Genomic DNA, 24,410 nt, shown 5'->3' with positions numbered 1-24,410 from the left:
CTGTAAAAGGCATTTCGTTATTCATTGTAAACTTACCCTTCTCCAACCAACCCCACAGAGTGACAAGGTACATGTGATTGCTGTAACGATTATAGGAAAAATGTAGCTTCATCCATTTATTCTGCCATAATGGGGCAATGGCTGGTTTGGGATGGGGTGGGATTTTTTTTTTCCACCGGGTGATACATTCTTTTCTTGACACTGAGTGTGGACAGAGGGCAGACCGACAGCTGCATCCTGCCAACTCCTCTTCCTGCCTATCCAAACTCCACCACTCCTACCAGGGCTCCCAACCCCAGACCCAATACGCTTTGGTACAGGAGGGAGAGATACAAGGAAACCCGTATTCTGCACCAGCATATTGCAGCTTTCAAAGGTCAACAATATACAAAAAGTAGCATTTTGATGATAAAACAAAACAATAAATAGGACTGATTTTCTGTATCAAATACAGCTTTACTGGAAGAAGGGAATGGAAACTCTGTTCTTCTGCCCTTTTTTGTTGCTGTCGCAGGATGGATTTTAAAAAGCCAGCAGAGGTTGAAGTAGCAGCACGGTCCTTTCATTCGTAAAAATTGCTGGCATGAAGCTGCTCCCTGCCCCCACGGTGGTCCTAGCTATATCCCTGGGCACTGCTCGTCTGTGCAGATGGCCATACCCTCCTGTGACTCCCTGGTGCTCACATCTTCAATGGATGGACGGGCTGGGTTTATTCCAGAGCGAACATAAAACCCTGGGATTTCCCTAGCAAAGTTACAGTTTTCACTTTAGAAGTAGTTTTGGTGACACAGAGACAGAGGCGTTCCCATCCCACAGGATTCCTGCCGTAAGACACAGGTCCCTCGTTCTGTTTGGTTGGAAGTTTTCTGCGGACTGCTCTGCAATATGCCTAAGACCGTAGCAGGAGAGAGCAGCCCTGCTCATTCAGCGCCTAACAGCCCTTACAGCAAAGCCTTCACAGCAAAGGGCTGACACAAAACAGGAAGGCATGGAATAAAACCAACCCCTAGATTGTTTTCCAGGCCTGTTTCCTCGTTCAGATGGGTAGCCATTGGATGGTGGCTACTGGAGATGCTCTCAAAGTAGTAACACCTGATTAGTTTTGATGAAAGCACCCCAAGCATTTGGGCTCAGCTGTGGATGCAGCTAGAGCTGGGGACCCCAGGTACCATGTTAGTAACAAGATATCTAATAATTGCTTTTTTATGTATAACTGTTTGCAATATTACCACATGAGGAAATCCCACAGATGGCAACATTAGTCTCCACAAAGGGCAAAATCCTAGCCCCACTGAAGGAATCCCCAGATCACATAGCCAGCATAGATACCACAGGTGCCAGCCACCCTTTGCAGGGCTACTCCAGATCAATGGTATAAGGAGGGCGTTTTTTTCCCTTGCTTATCCATTAACTCTAAGCCAGGTAATTTTCCTAATGAAATCAGTAGTAACGTTTCTCTGTCCTTTGATCAGATTGCCTGAATTACTCCGTGCCTCTATCTGTGCTAACCACAGCAGTTTTAAACCCCAGCCTAAGCTCCTGCAAAATTTAGCCACAAGTACGTGCATTTTCCTTCTTCTGTTGTTTGCTCGCAGTGATGCAAGCTTCATTATTCTTTCATTTCTTCCTCTTTCCTCCCACTCACGTATCTGAGGCTTTCTTACATGCTTTGTAGCTCTACCTGCCACCTCCTCCTCATTTAGATCCTTCCTAAAGAAAAGTGTTTCAGAAGACCCACATTAGCAAGGGAAAAATATTAATAGTGGAAACTTTCTCAGAGGTGCATTTTTCCTTCCTGTGTCTCCGCATGCATCTTGCCACTCTGTATCAATCTTAGCAATGTTAACTCTCCCATGTAGAGGGCCACTTTGTTATCTGTATCTGCTGGAAGAAATTATGTAGATGAAGTTCTTACCCCCCTCCAAACAGGGGAGAATTTATGATTCATGCAGGAGAATGTTTTCCCATGTCCACCTCAGTCCATTTTGTCCAAGTTTCCCTCAGGTTTTTCACTAAGCCTTGTTTCCTTGGAGAGTCTGTAAATCTGGGCTTCTATAGCAGGCAGCTCCTGGGCTATTTCTGGCCTCGTGGCCTGAGTTTACAGCCCCAGAGCAACCACAGGGCACAGGTGACCCTTCTCCTACCTCAAGAAAAAGCATCCCTGCCTCCTTCCTCTCTGCTGCTGGCTCAACGTGGAGCTTGCTCCAGGGAGAGAGAGATCAGAAGCCCTTTGCTACAGGGAGCCCTCTTGAGAACAGCTCCAGTCCCACAGGGGAGGCAGCTCAAAAGGAACTTGTCTGCACCTACAAAGCAGCCATAAGTCCTGCTGTAAAACCCACCATTTCTCTTCAAGGACTTGCTTTAGCACCATGTGGTTACTTACCAAGTAGCAGAGTTAGGAGGTGTTGCAGGAGATGTGCGCAGTACACCACAACTCCTGGTGTTGTCACCCATTCCCTTGTTTCACTTCCAAAATTGGTTACCGAGGCTGGGATGGCTGGGGAGCTCCCAGGCCAGGTATTGTGGTTAATGGGGACCACATGAAAATGAATGTAGCTGTGGAAGAAAACTGGTCACCATACACTTGCTCACCCATCACTTCCAGAATGTCATTTACCTTTTTTGTTTCTTGCACATGTTTGGTCTCTTCATTTGAACACAAAAATGCCAGTGCTTTAAGCCAGATCATGTGTTTTCAAGGGCAGGAAGATGTCAGTGACTTTTTTTCCACTTAGCCATTTGCCATGTGTATCTGACAGTGCAAAACCATAAGGCAAATAAAAAACCGCTCTTCCAACTTTTCAGATAACACATAATAATACCTAGACCCTCAGTCCTTTGCATGCCTGACTTGAGCTTTTCATAGGACAAAAACTCACCTACACAGTTCCAGGTGAATTTACTATTGCCTCTCTGAGGTATAGGCCACGTGGCCCAGACCCTGCACAGAAACACTTCCGTTTCCAGTGCTATACACCCAAGCACTCTACCATGTAAGTCTGAGCCCCAGACAAAGCAGTGAAATACAGGGGGATTACTGTAATGACATCCCCTCTTGCATGCCTATGAATCAAGTCCCAGTCGCATTCCCCAAGGACAACCAGGCAGACCTGTTATGGTTGCAGAGGGATACTTAATTATGCACATATATGTGTTCTTGTACTACTTTTAATAACAGCATAAGAGTCACTTGAGCAATAGATTTGATTTTATGAACTAAAAGGATAAAACTCAGGTTCTCCAGCGGACAATGAAACTGTTCTTTCTTTCAACTCTCCCTTATTTTATTTTTTGTTAATATCACCCTTAAGCTTTATATTATCCTGCAAGTATTTGGGCTCATTTACTTTGTTTCAGCTTGTACTTTGTGTTAATGGGACGGGGGTTTTGTAAAAAATATGAATCACTTGAATGCTATGGCTTACATGTTTAATAAAGTCATTAGTAGAATTACGTGTGAGGACTTCTAAGAAAGATGATGGTGTTGTTATGGTTACTGCCGCATCTCTGGCTGTCAGTGCTCTTTCTGACTTACCCTCCGCTTATGTCAGGCCTTGAGTTTTTACCTTTCCATGGGTGGGATAATCCGATTCTCACATTCTTACAGCAAGCTCCAGCCCATGTACCCCATGCATTCCCCAAACTCACAGATGTACATGAGAACAGAGACTGTCAGCCTTCCTGTATGACTCAAGCAACATTTTTAAAACAGAAGAGCCATTTAACCACTGAAAGAAAGCACATTGGTTAAAAAATACTTCACATCCACTTTGTCCTGTAGTCTTGCCGACGTCTACTAAATTAAACGTCTACAGATCTGAGCACTTTTGACCCTTTGTGGAGTCTTGCTCTCAAAAAAACTCTGTGTAAATGGTCCTCTGTAAATTCTCTGGGGTCTTTCATGTCTTGCTTTCCAGGCACCCGTATTCCTCCCAGGGAAACCTCTCCAGCGAGCCAAGCAGGGGCCCAGCCAAAACATCACAGTGAAGGGCACTTGCTTTGTTTCCCAAGTGTTTCCTCAAAAATGTATGCCTGGATCCATCTTCTCTCTCCCGGGTACACATCTTGACAATCCAGCTATTGAACTAGCTCAACGTATGCACACAGTAAACATGTCAACACATCACATTCATAAATTATTACAGGCAATGCCAAACCCGCCACAAAGATTTTTTGACTTGAAGCTGTAGAAGAAGATCTTCAGTGGCAGAAATGCTGAAAGATTGAAAGGAAAAAATAAGAAGAAGGGTACCTGTTAGCCTCATGCAACTAGGATCCGAGACTGCGTGTGTCTTACGGCCAGGGGAGAAAAGACCGATGACTATTCAGAGGCAGATTTTAGAATAATGTAAAACTACTGGAAAACATTTATTATGGTACTGCCAAACTGAGTCTTACCTGTCCGTCCAAGGGGATTGCTGGGAAGCAAGGTAGCCTGCTGCTCTGTAAAACTGGTTTCCCCTTTCTTTTCTAGTCTTTGATCAATCATCCTGGAATTTACACAGTAGGTACAGGTGTTACTTTGGTCCCACCCACTTAGATTCAGTCAGTCTTTCTGGCTATTCTAGGTCTAGCCTGAGGCAAAGGAATGCTCACTCTGCCTCCTCATGCACATCAGTATCTGTTCCTCAGGTCTTTGCCACCTCTCCCTTGTTCTCCCACTCCTTCCAGTTCTTCTCAGTCTGGCGCTCTCCGTGCTGCCCTCCCGCCACGCTGCCGAGCACAGGCAGATGCACTTTCCTTCATCTTACTTGGAGGGGTTAAGGATTTTGCTTCCTGGCATAGCTCTGCTCTCCCTCTGAAGTGACAACTGCTGAGCCATCATCACACCCTGTGGGACAGCACCAGTCCCCTTCGGTGAAAGGTAACACAGCTCAGCCCAGGCTGCTTTCTCAGGCAGTTCAAGCACATCTACTTTATTTAGCATAGAAATGCATTAAAGATGTAGAGCATCCGAGTCCGCTGTGGCTGAGGAACAGTCAGAAAATGCTACAACGCTGCTGCAAGTGCTTCTGCAGCTGCTCTGACACATCTCACAGAGCTCTCTGCCATCTCAGCGAATCCAGCCTCCCCATCCCCAAATCTGCCACAGAGGCTTTGGGCTGCTGCAATGCCTCAGACCTGGGTAGAGCAGCACACGGATGAAGTCAGGAGTGAAAATCAGACCATTAATCTCTTAATCTCTGTTACTCTGGGATTTGTCAAAACGTGGTATGACCTGGCAGCATGCCAAGACAGCCTGGCCAGGTGATGGCAATTCTGGCTCTGCCCTGGGCTGTGGAGGAGCAGCTTCAAGTCTGTTGTGCTAACCTGCTGTGTGCCACTGAAGCTAAGTGCCACTGCAAGCCTGTGTTTTGAAATTCTCATGTAACTTCATCTTGCTTTGCGTTTCCCAGTTATGTAGATCTGGCTCCTTCCAGCAATGTTTTCAGCAAGGCTCCAGACAGATTATACACCGGCCTTCACTGGAGCTCTCATCAATCAGCCATTTTAATTATGGCAGGTATTTTTTTCCAGCATCTTAGTTATTTCCCTGGCTTTCAAGTTCAGAGATGAATGGCATCTGATTCTTTGGGTCTCTTTTTTAACTCTGCTTCTGATACCCTCTTGTCTTTCATGTAAGTAAAGAGTAAATGAAGAGGAGAGAGATTTTTACTACCATCCTATCAGTTCAATATGCCAGCTAAACATTCGATACTTTTCAGGCATTAAAAGGACCTCCTGATACATGTATCAAATGAAGGAAGTCCAAGTAAACAACAGTGTGGTAACAAACAACACAATACAGTGTAGGGCCTGTGGATTTCATCTTTTTTGTCTTCGAATTTGATTCAGGTTAAATCCTATCTCTCTGTAACAACACCTGTCCCACTCATGTCCCATGGGACAGGCTCCGTGGGCTCCCTCACATCCCTGCTATGATAAAGACAGCTCTTGGGCTTTGTATCTCCACCTTGTTTGTTCTCAAGAGGGAAACCTCACAGGGATTAGCCCCCATACCTGATACAAGTGTTAGAACTGGAGTGTTGTACAGTGAGAGCACAAGAGATTTTAGCTGTTCTGTTTTGACAAGGATAGAGAAACCTGGCCACAGATTTCCCTATAATCTCCCTCTTTCTCACTTGCTAAAGCCTGTGCTCTGCTCTATTAATCTCACCTGGGCTGATATTAGTAACATGGCTTTGCTGGATCACATTTAATTGCTTGTATATTTGGATTAATTTAACATGAGCTTTACTGAGGGAGTCTTTCCTTCTGCAGGCTGAGAGCTTTCTGTTCCTAATAAGCACAACCACTCTATTATTCTATGGTCACTTCCTTGTCCCTGAGAAAGCAAAACCTCCACATTTTATGGGGATGAATCAAAGACAGTGACCAAGTTATCCTGTAAACCAGCTTTATGTGCATCTTGTTAAAAGATGCAGTTAATCAGAAAACAGACTCTTTTTCTGCCAGTTTTTTGCTTTTCTTGCTTAAATATTTATGCTGCAAGGGTAGCCCATCTGGTTTAGATTGTAGGATGGAAATCACAAGACCTACCCACCATCCCCTGACTTGTAATTCTGGAAAAGACTGGAAGTAGTTTGGCAACATAATATGTTTCCCTGTCTCCTGTAAAAATAAATCTCCAGCTTCAGAGTAGATCGAAGCAGACAACAGGGTAATTTCAAGACATAGACCCAAGGCACAAAAATGGGCAGCTGAATCCGGATTCAAATTTCTAGTAAGTTAGTGGTTGGAGTTCACGTTGAGGCTCGGGCTATTATAAGTATTATAAATTAAGGGATTAGTTGTGCAACCTGCACTCAAGACCAGATTGGGACACTACACTCCATGAAGTTCAGCAACACCTGGATGTCTGCATCTGGTCGCAGTCTCCAGGCATTTCCCCCTAGAATCAAGGTGTTCATAGTCTGGTTCTTTCAACAGTCCACTGAATACAAATGCAAACGAATGCTGTGCCTATAGCTACTGTAGAATTGTGTGTTGCAGGTATTTGTGTGGTAATGACCTCTGCGCCATTAATGCACTGCCTCTCAACATTCATGCAATCAGAGAAACATTACTGTCTCCATCTTACAGGTAAGGCATGAAGGCGCAAAAAGACTCAGTCACACATGGAGTCGTAATAGATATGGGTGTTGAGTCCTCAATGAGTGCTGCAACAATGGAGCCAGCTGTTGCCCACCTGAATTTGATGTGATGTGCTGCTACAGCTATCTGATACCTAAATAGCACTCTCCTTGCAGACTTCCCAAAGCCCTTTACAAAGGTGGCTGAATAACTTCTTCCCAATTCGCAGGTGGAAAATGGAAACCACAAGCAAATCCGTATGAAGGGGTCTTACCCACCACAATGAATACCTGAGTGAAGAGAAGGACCAGGCTTGTGACATGCTTTGAGATTTGCCAAATTTTAAGGCATGATTAAATACAGTTGCTGTTTATTCATAAACTGTCACAGGATGCTAAGTCTAATCACAATGGAAACCTGGAAATCCCTGTGTGTCCTTGCTCAGGCAGCAGCGGGATGGGTAGGATATGCCAAGATAGCAAAGCACTGTATACTGGCCCGTTTCAGCCACTCTGGATATATCCAGCCACATGGAACCCATAACAGTTTTGAAGCTGTCTGGCTGATTTGGATCACTGTCTTTGATTCATTGCAATAAAATGTGGAAACTTTGTTTCCTCTTGCTGGTTCAGTTCCTCCTTGTGGCATGGGGATAACAATTCTTCCCTACGTCACAGAGCCACTGCACAGATGAACATGTTAACAAGAATGAAGCCCTCAGCTACCAAAGTGTTGAAGGCCACTTAAGTGCAGTAAATAGAGCAGAAGATACAGTGCTGAGCGAGGATGCTGGTTAGTCTGCACTGCTGTACAGCTCAGCAAACACCTGCTGCTCACCAGCTCTGACACACAACATGGGTTGCCACCTTCTCCGAGAACAGCCTCAGGTCACCAGAAACTCCACAGCTACCCCATTACATCCAATGCCTGGCATCAGCTGCTGAAAGGTTTTACCCCCAGGCCTTTCCTTCAGCTGTGCTCGGGTTTTGGCAGGGGGAGTGTGGAGGCTGCAGGCAGAAACTCCCAACCTGCTGAGCCAGGAGGCCCCTTGTGCACCCGATGAGAAACATCCGTGGAGCTAACTTCAGAGGTTTAATTTACAGTATTCATTCAGGGTTTATGGCTGTTGTGGGAACTATATCTGGGAATTTCCTGACTTTGGTGCCGGCAGAAATCTCTGCACAGGGAACATGGTCCAGCTGGGAACAGGGCAGGGCTGTGGAGTTGTTGCTAGCACTGAGCATGGTGGGGGGTTTGCTGTAAATCGGGGGACTGCTGTGTGCCTGCTGAAGCTGGAACTGGGCTTGAATGATCTTTCAACAAAGATGAACATGATTATTTGCCTAGCAAGCATGTTTTCTGCCATGCAGTCCTCCACTGCAGAGCATTGCTTCCCCTCTTGCTCCTGCAGGAACACTATCTTAGGAGCTCATCCTCACGGGGAGGATGGACTACAGTGAGATCTTCTGCTTGTGACTGTAACCAAAGATGGAAAAAGCACCACTGGGAAAAAAACCATCCAGCTATACTTTCCTGGAAATGTCTATTTCTGAAAATGCAATGCATTGAGTAACAGCACAGCCCCTTTCCTAGGACTTGGCCTAAAGATCCTTCTGAAAAAGGACTGTTAGCCGGTGCAGGCTGGGCTGCTGCAGGTAAAACTCAGAAACACAGCAAAAAGCCTATTCTTCAGAAAGAGGTTTCCTGAGCCTCAGGGCTAGGCCATTGCTAGCAGTGGTAGCTCAGGAGCATGCAGGCAGTCAGACTCAGGAAGAGCACCGCGCTGCCCAGCTCTGGCAGTGCTGTTCACGCTGCAGTGAGTAGTGGCCCTTCGCGATGTGTGCAGTGCACTTAACTCCCTCGTGAATAATGGCACATCATTGGAACAAATACTGCTCCTGCACTTACACACACGTGCGAGGTAGACACGGTGCTGCTGTGGATTTAGTTCATTTAATGTGAGTTAAAATATATAAGCATCTCTGTGGATACACTGGCATTGCTCTTGGCAGGGGAAGAAACTGAGCAAATCACTCAAGGATGCACAGAGAGGGGAAGAAGCAAAATGTTCAGGTGTCTGTACTTCTCACTGAACTTTCTTCTCTGGACAGGGCTGTGGCTTCACAAACACACCTCCTCAGGCCTCTCTGTCTGAGAAGCACCCTCTGTGAGACTTGTTTCCATCAGGATTGGCTGCTTAAAATATTCATATGTGCCTCCCAACATTTCCAATCCCACCCCCCACTTCTCCTCTGATCCTAGAAATACAGATAAGGTACTTCATGGCCAGGCTTATCAGCCAAGAGTGCTTAGATGAGCTGTGAAAAGCAGCACGTTCACTAGTTGTTAGAAAAACCTCCTAATGTTTGCATAGCATTGTTCCGAGGTGTGTAAAGACACAACACATATGTTATGGCTCATTATGGGGAAACACACTAAAAAGAGCAGCTACATGCAGACACTGCATTTAAAGCCTTGCTGCGGGATTGTCAGACAAAAATTAAGAAGGAGATTCACTCATGGAGAGAAGGGAAAACAGGCTGGCTGACCTAAGCCTAAACAATATGGGATCAAGGACTCATTTCGCTGCAGGAAGGACCTCAGGCTCTTACCCTGAAAGAAACTCACGGATTACAGAAAGGCAGCGCAGTAGAGGAAGGCGATAAACTGCCGCGACTCACTGCCAGTGAGCGGCCAGCCCAGCCGAGCCCACCATCACCCTGCTCCCAGCCTGGCTTGTGGGTCTGAGCCGGGTGTTCTGGAGCCTGTCCCCAAGTCAGTCCTTGCCCCTGGCTCTGCTGGGAGAAATGCTCAAGCTTCGCCCGGCTCAGGCTGCCAAAGCACGTGGCCCTAGCAGCAAAGGTGGCCCTGGTCAGCTGTTACCATGTCCCCAAGACCTGGAAAGGGAAGACGACACTGGGAGAAGATGGCACAGGCAGAGGAGTGGGAAAACAGCTGGGACCCGTGAATGTGACATTGATTCCACTTCCACCCTGTTCCACGTCCTCCCTGGGTAATGAAATGGAGACAGGGACATCAAAGAAATCTGAATGATGCCACCCACCACCTCACAGAGATACTAGAAGCAATCCAGAAGAAAGCTCCTTATCTTCTGGGAGGTTGAGTCAGCAAGCCATTACTAAAATGATACAGGGACAGAGATTCCCTCAGGAAGCAGCAAGCATAGGGTCCTCAGAGGGATCAAGCAATGGAAAATACTTTTTTTTTTTCCTTTGTTTCTTCAAGTAAAGAATGAACCAGATGCATATGAAATATTTTTAAAAGCCCAAAGCCTTGCATTACTTAGTATGCTGTGTTACTGCATGGTGAAAAAAAGAGTATTGTGACCAGTTATATGCTTTAATGAGAAATGCGGCTGCCTCTCCACACCCCTTTTCCCTGCAGAAGAGATTGGTGTGCTCAGATCTGGGTTTATTCCCCGCTCTGTACATTGGCAATTGCTCTCACAACTGCAGCAGTGCCTTTCATAGCTTCTCTAAAGCAAAACTCCTGGAAGCTGAAGGAGGGTCTATGTTGCAGCTAGATGAAGACGTGGCTCCATTGCTTCAAATTAAAATTAGAACACAGATTAATTTATCCCTTCTTTGAAGAATCTTAAAATGATAAGCAGTAAATCTGGCCTTGTTTCTGACCATGTTTTGTCCAGAGAGACTTAAAAATGTAGTTAGAGGTCATAAGGCTGGATAGTCTCCCCAGAAACCACATTTCAGGGCCTTTTGCTCAGGCAGCTACTCAAGGTTGTCTCAGTTTTCCCAGACTTGCTGAACAAATGGGAGGGTTTCTCACTGAGGCTGTTCTGCCTTCTGCTCTGCAAGGATGGGGCATGTGGGTTGGAGAAACAAGGAGCCGCTGGAGTCAGGCTGGGAGCTTCATGTGCTGCAGATTCACACACACAAACATCCCAAAAGCAACAACCTTGAACTTCAGAATTTCAAAGTGGGGGCTGCAAACTTATAAGGCAAAATAAAATATTTTGAATTTCCGGTACTGCCCACTGTGATAACCTGTATTGAAGTGCCTGTGGTATTTCTGGAATGCAGGACAGCTGCATATTTGCGAATCAGTGAAAGACTCTACATGATATGAGAAATCACAGGAGCCATGATGGAATCACCGTGACCGGTATCTGTTCTGTCACTCATCTTCTAGCAATAATACATGATGGGTCTGATTCAACAACATTCACATCCAGCTTTTATCTGTAGAGGAGTCTCAAAAAGTAATTTTCCATTGCCCTGCAATGAAACTGGCTATATTTTTTGATGAACTGTGCTCTAAAAATGTGTCTGTACTTGTTATCACCATGCCCTGGTTATGAAAGCCTAATGCCAAAAAAATGAACTTGCTTACTACATTATCAGGACATGCTGGGGTTTTTTTCTGCTTTCACCATCTGCTTGCTTTCACATGCTTTCCATTACTGAGACAGCATATTACACTGCTAGCAGAATTAGAAGGAATAATTTAGCTCCCAAAACAAACTTGGTAGTAAATACAATGGGCAACATTCTGCTCTCTCTTCAGTCTGTGCAATCCACTGAAGTCTGTTCTGTGACACCTAACAGGGTCAGATTATTTTCTTAATCCTAAAGGTGCAGTTGCAATTGACTTCAGCGAGGAAATCTAGGTGTAGATGAAGGAGGAATGCAGCTCACATTTTGCCTAACATCTAATTTAATGGAATAAGGGGTTTTCTTAAAAAAAAAAAAAAAAAAAAAAGCCACGCTTTTGAGTTACTTACTGAAGTAGGTGCAATCTATTTAAGGCTTATCTAACATATACCATGCATGGAAACTGCAAGGAAAGGTCTCACTAGGCTAGTGTGCCTGCTGGGTGAGGGCAGCCTGCAACACCAGCTTCACAGAGCAGCAGTGAGGAAGAAGCCCTTTGAAAAGCCAGTTGAAAAAGGGTGGCTGAGGAGGGGCCGTGCTCTGCATATGAGCTGGAGGGACGAGAGGTATCCCAGCACAGCAGTCACCAGCTATCAGGGACTGCAGCTGCTTCACACTCCTAAGAAGGAAACCTGGACCCAATAGGCCCTGCTGACTGGCATGCCTTGAGAACACCTGTATGGCACTGGCTTATGAAGGAGGACAGTGGCCAGACTGAAAGCCTATTTGTGTTGTGGAAGCACAGAGTTTTTGTGCTGATCTGGTAAGGAGACAGCTCTGCGAAACAGCCTGAGGAGAGGGAGAGCCAGCTGCACTTGGTGGTACGTGGGAGAGCAAGAGCAGAGAGGTAGGCTATACGGCAGCATTGCCACACCACTGTAAACCCAGACACAAAAGCGGCACAGGCAGCTGGTGCATGGGGATAGCAGCATCACCCACTCACATTTGGCCCACTTCAGTGAGGAGTTCTGGCCTTTGGGGTTATACTTTCAGGGAGGGAAGAACTGGTGTCAGAGAGAGACTTGCTGGCACTACCACTCCACCAGTGGGGTGGTTACTTGTATCATGAGCTGATGTGAGTGCTTTTGAAAGAATAACCTCATAAACCAAAAGTTTTCAGGGATCACAAACAGGACTGCAGGCTTTGTATTAACAAACTGTAAAACAAGAGAATAATACAATATTTTTATATGGCATAACATGAAAAATATAAGCATGCTAGCCCTCTGTAGTGACTTGGCCATGCCTGTTTTTCTTACAGACAAAGAAAAACATGGTTCTACTGTGTATTCTATTCATTCTTCTGGAGAGTCATGCACTCAGCCTCTATGAATGCTCTTGAACATCAAGATGATGCTATACCCCTTAGTCTCAATCACTTCAGTAGTATCTCTGCAAGGAGATGATTAGCCTGAATAAAAGGAAAGTAGCAAAGTGAAGAGGTACACTCCATTGCATAGGAAGAGCAATGCAGGAGAAGGACTTTGAGGTGAAGCTAAACATCTCTTTATTACATAATTACAGAGAGCAGGAAACACCACTCATCACTGGCTTATGCACTCTCCATTCTGCCACGTTTACTAAAGCTTGCTTTCAGGTTTCACCATAAAAGAAAAATGAATGGAACCAGGTTTATCTCTGAAATGAATTGAGCACATGGATGCTGATTTTTTTGCACCCATACAGCACCATTTTGAATGTTCTGAATTAAATCACTGCTTAACAAAATAACCCATAGTATATAAACATTAATATTCATAGTAAGTGAACCTCCTCCCAGATTTACTTCTGGTGAATAGATCTTGGCTCTGGTCCTTGAAAACCAGCACTGAAAGAGCAGAGCTGAAGATGTTATAAATTATTGTTTGTGATGGCAGTGTCATAGGCTAGAAGTCTATGAAAGTGAATAATCGTAAATCAGGAAGGAACTTACACAGAACGTGCTGCTGCAATAAACAGACTTCTGCAACTGAAAAGCACGACTGACATCAAGTTCTTGATTCAATAAAACATTACTTTCTTCATGACACACAAGCTTTGCTTTCACAATATGGCACTCCACTGTTTTGCATTAGGATGTTAGAAATGTTACTTCCTTAAGCTGTTTGAGCTGGTCTACCCCCGCAGCTAGAGGAGCTGCAGGCAAATGGAACTTAATAGGAAATTTAGGATATTGATATATAGTGTTATTGTTTTACCAGTTTGACTTCATAACACAAGGAAAACAATTTATCTGGAATATATATATGTGGCTAATAGCTCCAGGAAACTTGGTTATCTAATGTAGCATCTAGCTTACTGCAGAAAGTGTAATGGATTCTTCTCTGTGACATGGTAAATCATAAAGATTGCATTAATAGGTAGATCTGAAGATGAGAAACACTGTTGAGGATCTACCTGGCAACAGACACCCACTGGAAATCAAATGACTGTTTCAACTGCCAACATGGTATAAATCTTTTGTTATTGGGTTGCTTGCTTGTGGTTACTTGCAAATGAATTTGATTATTAGAAAAGGGAAGATAATAACCGGGAAATATTTGAGCTCAGCAAGTCGTATATACTTCCCTGTTGACTTCAAAATGTGTCTAAACACATACAAATCAAAACAAGTTAGTGGCATCAGTGCCTTCATTATTCAATCCACTTCAGTTCATCCTATGAACTGCAAATTAGTTCTTCACATGTTTGTCATAATTAGGTTAGGTTTACAAGTGACTGATAATAGATGGATAATGGAGTACACAATACAGGATTGAGGAGAAACCAAGAAGGCTGGTGTCTCTGGCATGCCTTGGGCGGGGATGATATGTGGTAAATGTGCTATGAGGCTAAGAACACTCCTTTCCTCCAGAGGAGTGGTGAACATTAGCATAGTATTTGTACAGCTCAGATATTCCCAGTAAAGACCCTGAAATACCTGTTCCTCATACAAGGCAAACAGGTTTCCAATGGAAGCCTTTACTGCCATTCCCCCCCCCCCCCCCCCCCCTTTTTAAAGTCTGGAAACCAAGCTTTAAAAAGAGAGAATGAGAAAGGCAGATAAAATGGTTAGCATTGCTGTTTTTGTTGGGCTTTCTCAGTAAACTTCAGTGCAAGAAGAAAAAGAAAGGGCATAACTGAAACTCTGCATGATTTAGCACACAGACTAAAGTATGTGCCTCTATTCCCTGTGGGCATAAGGCAGAAGGTAAGGGTAAGAAAAGTTAGAGAAAGGGCTACTTAGTCTTTACTAGTGTAGATTAGAGGACTTGAAAGGCCTAAGGAAAACGCTATCATAAAAATTATGCAATTTGCTAGTGTTTCACAAATCCTTGGAAGGTACATGCTGTTCAGGAAAAATGGAAATGAGATTATTGTGGCAGATTAACACTGTAGTGCCATGATGTGTTCATAAAGGAAAGTTCATAAAGGAAAGAGAAAAGGCTCAAGGATGAGAGGCAACCTGTTCAGGCAAAAATAAGTCTGTAGAAGGACAGTAAATGTTGGTTCTACTGCATCTCTAACAGCCCCAGGAACAACATCAGGAAACATTATTGTTCTCCATAATGCTCTCACAGAAATATCCCATGCCCTGACTGCAGAACAAACACTGCCAGCATTATTATGGCCTAGGTACTCATGGAACAGGAGACTTAGATTCCTTCAAAGAGCCACTGAATTAACATGAAGAGCAGCAGTTAAGACCTGGGTTTGGTGAGCAGAGAATCTATCACGCAAGAGCTAGTCATAGCAAAGAATTTTGCAGTGAGTGGGCATGGGCTGACTCAGTTAAAATTAAATCAAAGAATAAACAAAAATAGCCCTGTTTCTATTTATTGGACTGACTACCAGGAAACAGCTAGTGAAAATAAGTTGACCAAATAACTCAAGGACTTCAATTTAGGAAGAGTTTGAAATTTAGATCAAAGAAACCTTCAAGTAAATTGGGAGGAGGAACCCCCAACTCCTAGTGAAATGCTTCAGATATAACAGGATGAATAATCATTTCAAAATGGCTGTCACTCATAGGGAGATCAGACACCCCAGATTGCCGGAGCCATCCTGAAATACAGAGATTGTCCTATATATCCTGGAAGAAGCCCCTGAGACACTATGGAGTTTTGGAGTTTTCCTGTCCCCCTCCAGGCAGTGAAAACAACCCCATTTCCAGTGCTACCACTAGCAGCATGGAGACAACTTCAGCCCCTCACCAGGTCATACACCCAGCATGAAGGATGTGCCTCTTGCCACAAGACCTCATGTCCCTTTTATAACAAAGCAAAATGGATCACTAGAAGCCTAAGTCATCAAAACACTTTCTAAAAATGGAAAGAAGAGGCAAATAAGCAATGAAAACTGACTTGGAGGTCAGAGAGTGTAGAAGTACACTGGATCAGTTCAAAGTGAAGCACTGCAAAGGAAATGAAAATAACAAATAGCTCTTCAGCTATGTAAATAAAAGGAGCACAAGGGAAAAAAAATGGAACTGCATTTAAATGGGAATGATGTGAAGATTAAAATTAATTCAAGTATGGTTCCAAATCTAAATAAGCACTTTACTTTGGGTTTCTGTCATGACAGCAATGCTGAATTTAATGGCAGAAAGCTGGATGAACAATAGGAAAGAAGATCCTCACCTGGAAGTGCAAGGTAGTTTTTCCAGGCAGGGAAGGAGGGAACAAGAGGCGGTGATGTTCCTCCCTGATTCTGAACAATGTAGCGCAGGAACCAGGGCATCAAATGTCAGGGGGCAGTAGCTACCTGGATTACAGCACTGGTACCACCCACAGAAAGAAAAGGAAAAGTAATCTGGACAATTTCATGTTCTTTTTCTTGGGATCAGTTCTGTGCAGTGTGTTAGGACAATTTCTGAATAAAATAGAAGTTGAGGACATGAAAATAAATGGAATGAAATGTGACCCAAGTTTACTGAAAAATATGTTCTTCTGGAGAGAAGAAAGGAAAGGAAAAATTACTGTAGAGTTTAGCAAAGCTTTTGCAATAGTATTCAAGTTACCATTCAAATCAGCACATGCAATCCACAGCACAGCAACCATGCAGCAGACAGTGATCTGACCAAGGCTTTATTGAAGAAGGAAGGACGTCTTCAAGAGGTTTCTGCACAGGGAAGTGCTGAAGGTGATGCCCATGGACTGTACTTGTACAATAACTTCAGAGGTATTTACAGAAAAAAGAGTTACATTAATAAATACATATTTCTATTAAGAAAACGTTCTGATGTGACAAATTTAGGAACTATTGCCAGTGCAGCAATGGGTTGGAATATCATGCAGAAAGACTGAGATGACTTTGAAAAACAGAAATGGGCTTAATTTATCTGAAATAGCACAGTCTGGTAACAAAACTGTTGCTGTAAGATGGAAATCTGGAAATTGATAAAGAAGATAAAAATCACAGGGTACTCAGCTGCAGGGTGAGTACTTCTGAAAGATGGTCATATGCACTCCTAGACTGTGGCATATGAACTCAGAAATGTTATTTCTCATCCTCAGAGAGGTGTCTGTGCCACCACGGCCGCTGAAGAGGGTCCCCTGCGGATCTCCATACTGTTCAGGTAGCAGGTGACACATGCAAAGAGGAATTCAGGCCTGAACAGATGGGGAAGGACTTCTGCCAGGTCTGAAGGTCTGCCTGTCCTGCACAGGAAGTCAGCAAGAGCAGGGGCTGCTCTGTTCAGAGAAAGGCAAGGCTGGGAGGAGTGAGCATAATAAAGAAGTGAAATAAAAACAAGTTCCAACTCCTTATATTAAAAGTAGACCAGTTATGCACAGGGCAATGCTGAAGGCAAAGCTATCCACGCTCATCAGAATCCCATAACCAGAAGCAAGGAATAGTTCTTCAGAATGGGGCTCACTGCCACCAGACTTGCTGAGCCCAAGCAGACCTCACGTCCTGCAGGGTGGGTGCGCAGGGTTACTGCAGGATAGCAGCCCCCTCCAAGAGGGCGTCAGTGTAGATTCAGTGACACTGGGAGGTGGCATGTGGCACAGAGGCAGTGGTGCCTGAGTCACAGCTTGCAAGCCCTGCAGAGCCCATGTTGGATTCCTACAGACAGAAATGCCTCTGCACCTCCTGCCCTGCTGTGGACCCTGGCCAGACTAGACAGGCTGAAATCTCTCCCTCCCCTCTCCACCACTCCAGAAAATGATGTTTGACCTGTTTATAGCTTATTTTGCTTATTGTGCATGCTTCTAGGTAGACACTGTCCTGCAGCTTGAATAACACAATATCAGTTTAATTTCTGTTGACTCAGGCTCTCATCCCCAGATACTCCAAACCAGCAAAGCCACATTAGCTTGCCGTGGCTACAGAGCTAGCAAAAAATATTTAATGGGGGAGAGAAAATACATGAAAAAACCCACAGATATTAAGCAGGGCTTTGTGTTGTAGCTAGGACTGGTTCCTGAAGGCTCTGGTTCACTGAAGGGTCATGGCACAGGGAAAGGGGGTAGCACTTGCCAAAGGAAATGCTTTTATGCAGTGTTAGCTTCCTTCCTGCTTCATTCAAATCCCCAGATTTTCACAACTGTTCCAAGAAATGGCTGCACGAAGCATAGGTGAGTCCCTCTAGTATTGCCAAGCATATCCAAATACATGGGAGCTGACACTAGCTATGCAGGTGGAACAATCCTGGCTTCTGTTCCTGTGCTACTTCAGCAGGACATGAAATGCTTCCATTTTAAGGAGTCTATAAATCTAGCTGTACACACATACACATGCATTCACTTAATTTCACTGTTATGAGTAACTATATAAGACTCCATGAAAATAATTCGCCAGCTTTCTACTCCTTCTTTAGTTATGTTATAACAGCTGGTATATAGATTCATATTTTGGACCTGATGCAGTAATTACAACTTAAATTGTGTATTATTCTTTTCTTCCCGATGAACCTGGCTAAGAGTTCACCCACCCTGAAACTAACTGTATAGGTATACAGAGATGGATGCTGAAACTAACAGCAACATCATTGCAATCATGAAGAAAAGCTCAGTGTAGGATGGATAGTTAATAAAGTGATTGAAAAATGTCTTTTTTCCAAGGGCTGCAATTTATGAAAGTTTAACACTCTGTCCTTAACACATGAATCCTGGCAGGCATGAGGAAACACAAAATAATCTGGCTTGCAGGAAAAGAAGAGAAGGATGGCTCTCCCCTGTCTGGGGAGAGATGTCCTCGGCAGCAGGGACAGAAAAGCCGTGGCCCTAAGAAAGCCTCAGGACAGTCAGGAGTCAAACCTTCTGGGCTAGGAAATAGTGAAATAACTTTAAAAGATTATAACTGATAACACAAAGTTAAATTTTTCTCTTACAGCTCTTTTCTTTAGTAACAGCTTTCACTGTTGCCAGCCTACATCTTTGGCCCTTACTTTACCTAAATATAATAACCATATGCCTTTTTTAACCAAGAGCTGTGGCAGCAATGATCTCCCTTGTTACTGGGATGAGAGGTGTGTTTGCGTTGTATCAGGCTGCTCTCTCCATCTGGGAGCTTCAAGAAACGTTTCTCAAGTTGCAAGTCCTGGCTGCAGGCTGTCAACTAAGTGGACATTTGTGCTGCATATATTAAGGTTAATCTAGTTGATGTATCAGTAGAAATGCCTGTGTGTAAAAGCTACATAAGAAACAAGGCAAGGTTTAAAAAAGTATCCCATGTTGATTACCATAGATGCAACCAGCAGAAATTGAGCTATAAATGCTGGGGAGTGTGTTCTCATGAAGACCCGCTGGCTATTCTGCAATAAGGCCCCATCAGAGATGGTTCACCAGAAGTCATCTTGTACTTTGGTAACAGCAGGATGGGAGCAAACATATACCACAACTCCTGCCATCATCCTCCTTTTGTCTCAACAGGGAAGAGGATTATAATCTTAAAATGGGGAAACAAAGGGGAGCAACATTGCTTTTCATCCTTGGAGCAATGACTGAGTAAGCTTTGATGTCAATGTATTACACCACAGCAATTTCTCAACTTCCAGAGAATATAAAAGAACTATCCAGAAGAGAGTTTGTCATTGCCAGAAAAGAGGAAGCCAAGCAACATGGTAAGGGGGTCAAAGCTAAGCACCCCTTGTCCCTGCCTCCCCAGGCACAGGCAGAAGCAAGCTCGAGTGCATGCAGACGTATGTGGGAAACGTGTGTGTATGCATACATGACCTATCAGAGAGAGGGACTGGAAAAAGACTTGTTTAAAATAATATCACTCTCCCTTTTCATGAGGTCTTACACTAAGCTTTGTTATATTAATTTCCCCCAACAGAGTAACCAACATAGGGAGGAGTGTTCCTCAGCCTCTTTGGCAAGCAATGAAGAATGCAATTGGCAAGTGGAATGAAGAAACTTGGAGATCACCCCCTATTGTTAAAGTTCACTATACTTTTTCCAAAGTACCAAATTTTCTGGTCAAACACCACTTTGCTTTTAATAAATCACAATCCCCTATGTCTTAATGATGTTTATTTCCCCTTTTTTACGTTTCCTCATCAAAATATGCCTTCGATTTCACTTGGAAATCAATATCAGTCAAGTTGGAGTCACTCACCGGTATAACAGCCCTTGGCCAGGTTCAGGATATTGGCAACAAATTACATACTTCTGTGTACTTATATCTTGCTATTTGTTTGTTCTGTCTTTCTCCAAAAGGATACTTATAGTTCACTTTCAATTAGAATTACATTATTTACTTTCTGAAGGAGCAAAAGTTAAGATGTTATAACAATTATTCTCACACTCAACCTTGCGTCTCTCATGTGACTTTTGGTCTTTCTACTAAATATCCTGAACTCCCTTTTTTCTACAGCTTATCATGACTAACGCATTACAATAAGTTTGCCTCACTTGGTGGAGTCTTGGAGATGTTACTTTTGGAATGAATTTTTTAGTACAGCTGTGATATCATCACTAATGCTGCTGCATTTTAGCAATCCAAAAATCAGGAAGATATAAGAGAAGAGATTCCTTAACAGAGGTTGTTTCCTTTGCTCCTAACTTGATAAAATGAAAAGGGGAAGAACTGAAAATAGGATGGTAAATTTATCATTGAAACATTTCCTGGACTACTGAGAAATGCTGTCCCTCCTTGACACATGGGTCCATGCCCATACCAGGCCACCAGTAAACACTGACACAGCCAAAAGGCAGATATGTCCCATGGGTAACCTTAAAAACATATGAGGTATTTCTTGCTTGTTGGTTCAGCACTGGTGAGGTCACATCTCCAGTATGTCCTAAGGAGGACCAGGAACAATCAGAGAAATGCCAGATGGGAGGATTAAAAGAGATCAGCTGTCTAGAAATCGCAATCTGCAAGTACAGGCGGAATTAATATTGGTGGGTTTGCTTGGCTTAGTTTTGTTGTTGTTTTTTTTTTTTTTTTAAACTAAAGTGAACTCCAAACTGGGACACAACAGCATCCTTTAAGTACAAGTCAGCTGTTGCACAGAGAAAGGAAATAATTCCCATGCCCATGATGGACTGCACACGAAGTAATTGTGGAGAAGTAACAGATGAGAGTGTAATTGCAACAGTGACAATTTCAGAGATTTAGGGTAGATATTAGGAAAACCATAAACAGGCTAGAGATGCACTAGAAGAGATTTACTGAGGCAGCAATGGAATCACCATTAAAGGAGGTCTTTAACAACAGGCTAAACCAAACATCCTTTGGAGGGGATAGTCTGACTTTCAGTCAAGCAGAAAACTGGTGCCTTGCAGCCACATTTAGCTTTGTTTCATAAGTCATGTGTGTCACAACAGTTTCCATGGAGGACCCCAAAATTCCAGTGCTATATCTCAGTCCTGGTAACTACAGGGAAAACAATTCTCCACATGTAACTCGCCCTCTGAAGGTGGGCAGCATGGGCACTGATGAACGTAGCAACATAGATGTCAAAACTCCTTACTGTGCAGAGACCCTTGAGGTCCAAGCATCAACTGGCTCATATCAGCATGCATACTGTTACATGTGCCCTCCCTGAGCCATATTTACAGGAACCATTGCATTCTACTTCAATTTATGCAAGTGGGGAGAACTGCAAAACACAGCAAGTTCAAAGGGAGCGTGGCCATGAGCTTAAATAGCTCAAGATGCCAAAGAAAATGCAGTCGTTAGTATCCTGGGAGGTTCCTAAATGTTATCTTTCTTAAGCCATGCACAGCTGGCCTTTATCTATGCTGAGAATGATCACCTTTTCTTTCTATCGCAGGAGCAAGATGGTCCAAGACTACTGCTTCCCCTTTATCATAGCTCTAGAAGCAGCAACTAGAGAGGCAGGACAGAACTGCATTTTCTGTGGAGCTGCCACAACACTGCTCAGTTCTCTGTGTGTTTCTGTTATGGGTCTTCTTCTGTATTCCCCTGAGGTGTGAAGATGAAATTTCAGGTCTGTAGCCCAGCTCCAGCACTGTAAGAGCTGGCATTGGCTTGTTGTGGTTTTGACTGTGCAAGACCCCTGGAAGCTCATGCTGTAGCTCACAGCCCACTGGGTAAAAGGCATTAGCTACATTACTTTGTGATGGGTAGAAGTAGCCCAGCTTCATTTCGAATCCCGGTTTCTACATCACTGTGAAGAATCTCATTGAACTGTCACTTGTTGGGGAAGAAAGCAGAGTGAGTTTTAGGAAGATCTTTATTTCTGCCCTGGTTGATGCCAGCAGTAGCCACAACATGAGGCATGGTGACAACTGTGAAGTCCTCTGCGGGCCCATGGCTTGTAACAATAAATACGCAACTCCCTCAGGCTTTGTGAAGATTAATTAGTTCATGAAGCTTTGAAAATAAAGGCTTTGTAAGTGTTAAAGGATTGCTGTCCTGATGTGTCATCAGGCTATCAAGGAGTTACTATTTGCTCTGTAAGGTGCAGTTACTTCAGGTGCTCCTGCACGCAAGTTTTATTTTCCCCACTCATGCTAAACTTAGAATTTGGTTGAAGAATTATTTCAATGAAAGGTGCAGGAGTCTTCTTTTCCTCCCAGGCTCCCCACATTTGCATGGGCCATGTCCCCACTGCCCCAGGATTGTGTCATGAGCCATGCTCGTGGAAGATTTAAGCTTTCCAACACAATTTACTGCAGGAGAAATGACACTGCCAGGATGCCGAGAAGAGCAGATGCAGCACACCTAGCTCTGCTTTCCGCTTCTGCGGCGACAACATGCTATATTGGTCCAAACAGACATCTCCATGGAGCAGCTTCTGGGGAATCAGGATGCAATTAGAACAGCTTTGAAGCCTGGTTTGTGTCTGACTGCTCAGTTCCAGCCTTACACAACACACCACTAATTTGCTTTCAGTTGTTCCTAGTATCTCTTCTCCAGCAGTGACAGAAACAAGAGAGACTGTCAGGTTTGGAAACCAATTTGCCCATAAAAACGTACACAGTTTCAGAGAACAATAAGGGTACCTACTGTAGTACCCCTTCCTAGATACATATAATCAAGAACTGTTTGTAATGTATAAGCTGCAGCTCAGATGCCAGTGGTCCAACGCACTTGCAATGGATACAATTCACTGCCTCTGGAACATGGCCTGGCTCACCATTGAGTTGAAATCCTTCTCTTGGAAAATAAATTAGTCCTCATTTAACCCTGGATGCTTATGGTTGGTTGTAACTCCAAAAGAGCTGTCAGCTCCAAAGCGCATTAGAAGCAGGAAATAACTTTTGATGAAACAAAAGGAAAACAAACCAAAACTTTTCTAAGCTTTCTGGGAGAAGAAAGCCAATTCACCGGCTGACACAGCAATGGAGGGCTGTCAAGCACACCACTTGGTCTAAATATTCAGGTGCCCAGATTTTAAAAAGCAAGACCTGGAAGCAGGTATCAAGTGTCATGTTTGGTGATATCTCGTTACCCAATTTCTAATTAGAGAAGCCAGTATTTTCTAACTGAGAAGCTGGCTTATTAGGGTATAACAATCCTTCTAGTTGGACATGGTTGGAGAACCTTAGAAAAGCTCTACAGTTCCCTTCCTCGGGAAAGAAGGATGTGGCTTTATAAAATTCAGAATAATTAATTCTTTCTCAACCCCTCTGGTATGAGATTTTATAAGTGACATAGGTAAATGCATTTCATGATTGAAACACAAGTCTACAGAAATTCAGGCAAATGTAAGTTGTTCCTAGAAATATTATAATTCATTAAAAGTATAATTTGGACCTAAAACAAAGCCTGAAGTTCTGAAAGTTTCCTGGTTTGTGTCTTTATCACCCACTATCTGCAGTTTTATGGAAAGCCAAAGATGCTAGTCTCAACATATTACACATCCAAAGCCAGAGGTGGCAACATCATCTCAAATGGCTGCTGCAAGGTGTGTTTTCTATACCACATGGAGGACTTCTAAAGCTTGCGAAGCTCAACTGTTTAAGAATTAGGTGAGGTTGCTTTCTGATCTTTTCAGCTGATTTTCTTGCTTAGCCTAGAGAAGAGATATCTCTGCTTTAAGGGGTCTCTTCAGAGCAGTTGCTGAATTGGGACTTCAGGCAAAACAGTCTCCAGTCTGCTCTGGAGAGGATGCTAATACATAAGCATAAGGTTTTATGATTTTATCCAGATAGATAAAAGTCTCTTGCCCTTCTAGTTTTGGAAGAACAGGCCATGCTGCAGTGATACCAGTTGAAAAAAACTAAAGGCTTCAGCATTTTTTATAAAAATTCCCAAAACATTAAAAGTTTTGTGCTATTAAGAATCAGCTATACAAACATCTGCAAAAAAGCAGAAACAGACTTAGACAGATGACCACTCACTCTGGCTTATTGTTTATTTCACAAAGAAACTACCATGTGCTCTCTCAGCCAAAATGACCCAGATAAGGCAAATCTGCATTTTTGTAACCATAACTGACTGAGACACAAAGCTAGAAATCCCAGCAGGGCTGTTTCAGCTACAGCAGCATTCCTCTTGCAGTTTCTGTTTTTTAGCCTTATG

At 43.6% G+C, this 24,410-nt stretch overlaps 1 long non-coding RNA gene across 1 annotated transcript; it reads right to left on the bottom strand.

Moving 5' to 3' along the window:
• Nucleotides 1-3,415: 3,415 nt before the first annotated feature.
• On the bottom strand, nt 3,416-4,808 carry LOC136017538 (uncharacterized). The gene is made up of 2 exons (XR_010613969.1): nt 4,399-4,808; nt 3,416-4,215 (listed from the first exon to the last, which is right to left on the bottom strand). It is a non-coding gene; the product is annotated as an uncharacterized LOC136017538 (long non-coding RNA).
• Between the last annotated feature and the right edge of the window lie 19,602 nt (nt 4,809-24,410).

This window comes from Lathamus discolor, chromosome 6, assembly GCF_037157495.1.
Source record: "Lathamus discolor isolate bLatDis1 chromosome 6, bLatDis1.hap1, whole genome shotgun sequence".
NCBI lineage: Eukaryota > Metazoa > Chordata > Aves > Psittaciformes > Psittacidae > Lathamus > Lathamus discolor.
Note: the sequence above shows the minus strand (reverse complement) of the source record. Positions and strands in the feature narration are given on the sequence as shown.